We start from the raw sequence: 6,000 nt of genomic DNA on the forward strand, positions 1-6,000 counted from the left end.
CTGACAGAAAGTTGTCAGAATACACAGCGCATTGCAGTTTGTTGCGTATGGGGCCGTAGAGAAGCAGGCCAGACCATGCTGACCTCGGTCAACCACTGAAAGAAGCAACAATGGACACATGAGCATGAAAACTAGACCAAAGAGCAATGGAAGAAGGTGGCTTTGAGATTGTTGCAGACCAACAACTGGTTTGACGAGCACATCAGCGAGTTTGAGGTGTTGACTTGGCCCCCAAATTCCCCAAATCTCAATCCAAACGAGCATCTGTGGGATGTGCAAACAAATCCAATCCATAGATGCCCCACCTCGCGGCTTACAGGACTTAAAGGCTCTGTTGCTAACATCTTGGTGCAGATACCACAGCACACCTTGAGGGGAGGAGTAGAGTCCATGCCTCAATGGCTGTTTAGGCAGTAAAAGAGGGACCAACACAATATTAGGCAGGTGGTCATAATATGGTGCCTGATAGGTTAATATTTGAATTAATCTTATAAATAATGGTTCCCACTCTTCAGTTAGCTGTACAGTATGGTTATCTGCTTGACGTGTATCTGCTATTGTTGGACGCTTTCACAGGTCCACTAGAAAGTAAACTAAGGGTTGGTGGCACTGAAGCACTTTGAACATACATCAAAAAATGTGGAGGCATTTAAAACTGTAAAACATAAACTCACATGAGAGGCCTCAGATGTGATCACTGATAATTTTACTGATGCCCACAGCACATAATTGGACTTCCAAATAGCTAACAGCCACACAAAAGGCAACGTGAAAATAAAACTTACTATCACGTATCAACAAATATACATTAGGGATCGTGACATCCATCGTCTCTATGTACAGCATGTACAGTATGCACAAGGCAGCAGGTGGCTGTTTGCCCATGTTGGCGAGCAGGTGATCGTTAAAAGCAAAAATGAATGGAATCCAACATTAATTAAAGCTAACGATAAACTAATGTAAATAATAACTCAGACAACATAAATCAAACACAATGTTTTCCATTGCAGCAATAAAATATTATAGTGAGCGTCAGATTGCAGACAGCTATGACATGCATGTGTATGAGGACTTAAATACGAATGTGGGTTCAGTGTGTGTGTGTGTGTGTGTGTGTGTGTGTGTGTGTGTGTGTGTGTGTGTGTGTGTGTGTGTACATGTCTGAGGCTCGGGCCGGTCCCTGTGCAGGCTCTGCTCATTCTCCTCAACTGCAGCCTTTCCAGGAGCTTGTCATCGGTGCTTAGTCCCACCACCGCTGACCGTCTGCCCTGCGTCTAATGGGGGCATCCTAAAACAAGAGGCGGGATGACTGACACGGCAACACAGACTCACTCTCATACCCTGTCTGACATGCGAAATATGGAAGGGAATGCAGTCCTCATCAACCCACCTCAGCCAGTGAACAACAGCCAGTGTGGTGATTTTCATGTATTGCACAAGCTGCAAGTACAGACTGGAAATAGAGCTCAGTCAGCACACTTTCACTTGACATTTTGAAACATAAATCATATCAGTACACTGTGGCGAGGCTGAATTAAGTAATAATGACAAGCTAACAATCAGCATTTATGTTTCAAATTATTCTTTCCATCATCTGGACATAATTTACACAGGACTGTCTGACAAATATCTCATCAGCTTCTGTGTTGTGTTGACTCATTTCATCAACCCTCAGCCCACATTTCTCCAGTCAGCTTTAAAGTCAAATCAGAAATCAGATATCACAGTTTCTTTTCTTTTTTTCTCTTCTCAAACAACCCCACGCGATGACATGACAAAAATATCACTATTTCGTTTAAAAATAAATGCTATATATGAGTTGTTTTTCAGGCAAAACTGTATAAGAAGACGGATGAAACTCTCACATTTGATACTTTCAAAGAAAGCAGAAGCCGGGAGCCACTTTAACTCAGCCGCAAACTGGAAAGTGTTTTAACACATTTCTGTTTCCACCCTTTAAAAAATTAAAGAAAATAATTTAGCTGACTCTAGCCTCACACTTGTGTGTTGAAAACTGGAACCAGCATGATTCTTTCCTAAACAAATACCTACCACCTCCAAAAGCCTGCAGACACACCTGCTGTTCCCTCTGCGCTCAACGAACATGATATCCTGCAGCTTCCGGTTAGAGCATCAGGCGTTCCCAAGATCCGGGAGAGCCATTCCACTTCCTGTTTATCCAACCGCACAGAAACGGGCTGCAGTTCAACCAGAGTTGCAACAGGGGGCGCTTAAAAGATGGTCCTACATGAATAATAATAAAGCGTATTAATGTCGTATGCTTTACGACATCAATACAATGTCACATTGACAAAAGAAATATAAAAGGATTTTTTTATCAATTAATTTTTTGATAAAGGATTTTGAGATAAAAATCAAAATACTACTTTAACTTTGTCGTAAAAAAAACCAAAACAAACAAAAACAAAAACCCCAGGAATTATTCAAATGAAAATTGGCCTTATACACCTTCGCACAAGATGCCTCACAAAATGAAATTGGAGGTGAGTTAAAACATGCAAAATATAAGGGAAACATTTAAGACAACCAGAAATTTCTTCTCTGATCACTAACTCATCAGGAAAGTGTTTACTGAGGTCAGAGGTCAAGTACATACGAGACATTTGGAGTGTCGCCCCCTGCTGGCAAGTGCAATGCACACAAGTCTACAGTATTTCCATGTTGGTTTCATTTATCAGACCCAAAAGCCACCTGCAACTTTTGTACTGCTGTAAAACTGCAACAGAAACTCACACATGTAAGAAACATGACAGATTAGCAGTGGCCGTTGCCGGATGCAATAAAGTATCTCCCTTGTGTTGTGGCATCAGAAAATTATTTCACGACAATCCGAACCTACAAAAAGAAATAAATGAAGAAGAATTCATAACATGATCAAAGATTGCAGAAGAAAAATGTCTTTCCACGTGAAATCTGTATTTTGTTCTACATCTTATGACCACTCACTATGAAAGCAGATATCCAGAGAGTAGAGGCTTTTAGTATTTAAAGTTCCTTGGCTATAGTTATGCAATATGCGCATAGAAGGTTGGGTTCACGCAGGAGCAGCATGTGATGTGGAAGACTCATTATCAAAACTGTAGAATCAGCAGGCATGTCAGTAAGGACAAAAACCCTTGGAAGCTTTAAAGACAAGCTTAAAAATTAAGAGCATTGTGCTAGCATGTGTTACAATTACTGGACAATGGAAAAAATATAAGAACAGCTGACAGTCAGAGTCATTATAGAAGTCATCTAAGAGGTAAATCTGAAAAAAATATATATATATAATAACCAATATCCAGTTTTCCATAGTGAGTAAACAAGAATGTTAAAAACATTATTAAAAATTATTGTGTCCAGCCAAGAATTTCTTTGACACTCAAATCCCATTCCATTTCTGTATATTGAGTATAACCAGTTAATCTGTCAGCACCAGCGACATTAAAAAAATTCTTTCTGAAGAAAATGTCCCATAATTACCAAAGAACATTTAGATTTGAGTCAATCCATATAAGAACTAGTTTTTAAAAAGTGCACAGTATCTTTGCTGTTCCTATGACTGCATCTCGGATGTTATTCCTGGGATCTGCTAGAGCAACACTCGCCCAACTTGGAGGCCACAGTACTGACTGCATGTATATATATATGGAACGAGAGAGAGATTGTGAATAAATTGCAGCAATTCCTATTTAATGTCTAAAATGAAGGGGGGAAAAGTGTTGGTACACTGAATGTTTGATCTGTTTCCTGAGAATTCACTGGAGAAAACTTCAAAAAGGTACATTCTGGGAAAACTTTCACGGCTCATATCACCCTGTGGGATAGGTGGCTGATCAGAACAAGTTGGAGCATGTGAAAGGTTTCATTTTTACCTACGGGTGATACAAGGCCCATCTTCTAGCTGCTTTCTCTTCTATGTCACAACAATTTTCTAATACTGTCATTTTTTAACACTTTCATGGCTGCAAAATGGAAAGACACATTGGTATTTACATGCTATAGTTAGGTAACTGATTAAACAACTTTTTCCAAAGCTAAAGTTTTTGTTTTATTTATTTTGACTTTGAAGGCCAGTCAGTGAAAATGGTGATAGTCTGAAGGGAAATAGCTTCACTAAATATGATCACGTTATTTTACACAAATGCTTTAGCTGATTCTGAGGAGCTCAAGTGGGAGGCAATTACATCTTAGAGAGAAAAAAAAAGTTGGAAATGAAATTGTTATAAAAAAAAAAGTAGGTTGACTTTAACATTCAGTATTAATCCAAAAAGAAAACTGTCTTTTAAATGTTTCAAATGAAGCTGCTCAGTCTGTCTCTGAAGGAAATCACACAGTAAAAAAAAGGACGTGTGGAAGTTTATTCGTTATGATTTAGCAGTTATCCTTCAATCAGGCACTTGTGACATGATTAAAAGCTTCTAAGAAATTCGGCAGCCCTGAGGTCAACAGCACAGCACAGGGCTGTGAGTTAAGTGATGTTTTTCACTTCTTTAGAGTTTTGAATGCGCAAAGAATAAAGACAAATTTATAGGTAGGAGAGTCAAATAGAGGTTGCACATTTCTTGAATGTCCAGCTCAGCTTTTGTTTTCCATAACAGGAATCCAGGGTGTGTTCGGAGCTGCAACATTCTGCATAGTTGGGAGTGTTAGTGGATTTGACAGTTCTCCAAGTGTCCCATGGCCCTGAGTTCAGCGAACACACTCCAGACACAACAGTGACAGCTGGGGGAGGGATAAATAAAAACAGTGTCTCTAGCTCCGTTACAAGACGGCAGTCCAGACAAACAGCCCGGTAGCCTGTGTGTGTGCGCGCGGACACATCCGCACACAGCGCCGGACATGCGTGAACAGACACGCACGCGCCTCCCCTCACACGTTCGCTCCTTCACACTTACTGAATTCACCGCTGCGAGGGCAACAGATGGACAAACGAGAGAGGCGAGAAGAAGGGGAAAGCGCCACAGAAGATAATAAATGCTGTTGGACTTGGCCCGTTAGCAACCGGCATTCCTCTGACAGGTGTAACATGTTTACCAAACAAACAAGCAGCGCGCATGTCAGAGAAATGAAAATGGTGACTTGAGGTTGCATGACCTGTGAAAAGAAGCCTGGTATCCATGCTGGCATATGTATGAGAGCTTTGATGGTATTTCAGAGAGATGAGAAGACTGCGTGCCACACCAGGATTGCAAGAGTGTCTCGCAGAATTTGTCTTATGTTACTGGCCTCAAGCATCCCAGGCAGCTCCGGGGCCATCCGGGGTCACAGGCGCTGATGGGCAGTTTTTAAGCTTCTCACTTTGACGACTACATTCCACTTCAGGGCAGAAGGAAAAATCGTCTCGCATCACAATCAAGCAAAATAACCACTTGGACCTGTCGAGCCAGACATGGGGACTTCCGCTCTGGATTACAGTGACCTTGACCTCCAACAAAACAAGTTATACCCAACCAACCCTTCAACAAGGATCACGATAACAAGCTAATATAGTAGTCACTGATTTCATTTTGTTCCTATACTCGTCATGCATCTTTATTTTCCATAATAAGACTCAAACATATGCCACAGAGCAAGGGACTTTTTTATAGACCTCATCACTCTTTGTGTGCCAAAGCTAAACACACTGTCAGGAGACCATGGCTGCAAACTGCCAGTTGATTAGTTTGATGTTTTACTGGTGGAAAATAATTGGAGTGAGCACAAGTCATATTTTCTAGCCCCAGGCACAGGCTTACCTTTCCAGAAAGGAATGCAATCATTAGCTTTGAAAGTCATTTATCTTGTGAATCCATGTGCTTCGCTCTGACAAAGTAATGATGTACTCTTACTACACTGCACTGCGCTGTGTGCGGAAAGAAAAGTGAGAAGAAAAACAGTTTAATCGCTAACACTCCCAACGTAAACCTCTTGTTTAATGTAAAAGGTTGTGAATAAATCACACTGTCGTTCAAGCAGAATTCAGTTTATATCAGCTACTCAGGTTTTATCAACCCCAAA

At 40.8% G+C, this 6,000-nt stretch overlaps 1 protein-coding gene across 1 annotated transcript in view; it reads right to left on the reverse strand.

Annotated features, from left to right (window-relative positions):
* The window catches only part of tp63 (tumor protein p63), a 61,589-nt gene extending 59,434 nt beyond the window's left edge, over positions 1 to 2,155 (reverse strand). Inside the window, exons 1-3 of the mRNA XM_082523206.1 lie at positions 2,053 to 2,155; positions 1,391 to 1,453; positions 1,158 to 1,288 (exon numbers count right to left, since the gene is read on the reverse strand). The gene's annotated coding sequence lies outside the window, so the exon portion shown is untranslated. The remainder of the gene's footprint in view (positions 1 to 1,157; positions 1,289 to 1,390; positions 1,454 to 2,052) is intronic.
* Positions 2,156 to 6,000: the final 3,845 nt, after the last annotated feature.

Source organism: Aulonocara stuartgranti (genome assembly GCF_965226115.1).
Source record: "Aulonocara stuartgranti genome assembly, chromosome: 23".
NCBI classification, from domain to species: Eukaryota; Metazoa; Chordata; class Actinopteri; order Cichliformes; family Cichlidae; genus Aulonocara; species Aulonocara stuartgranti.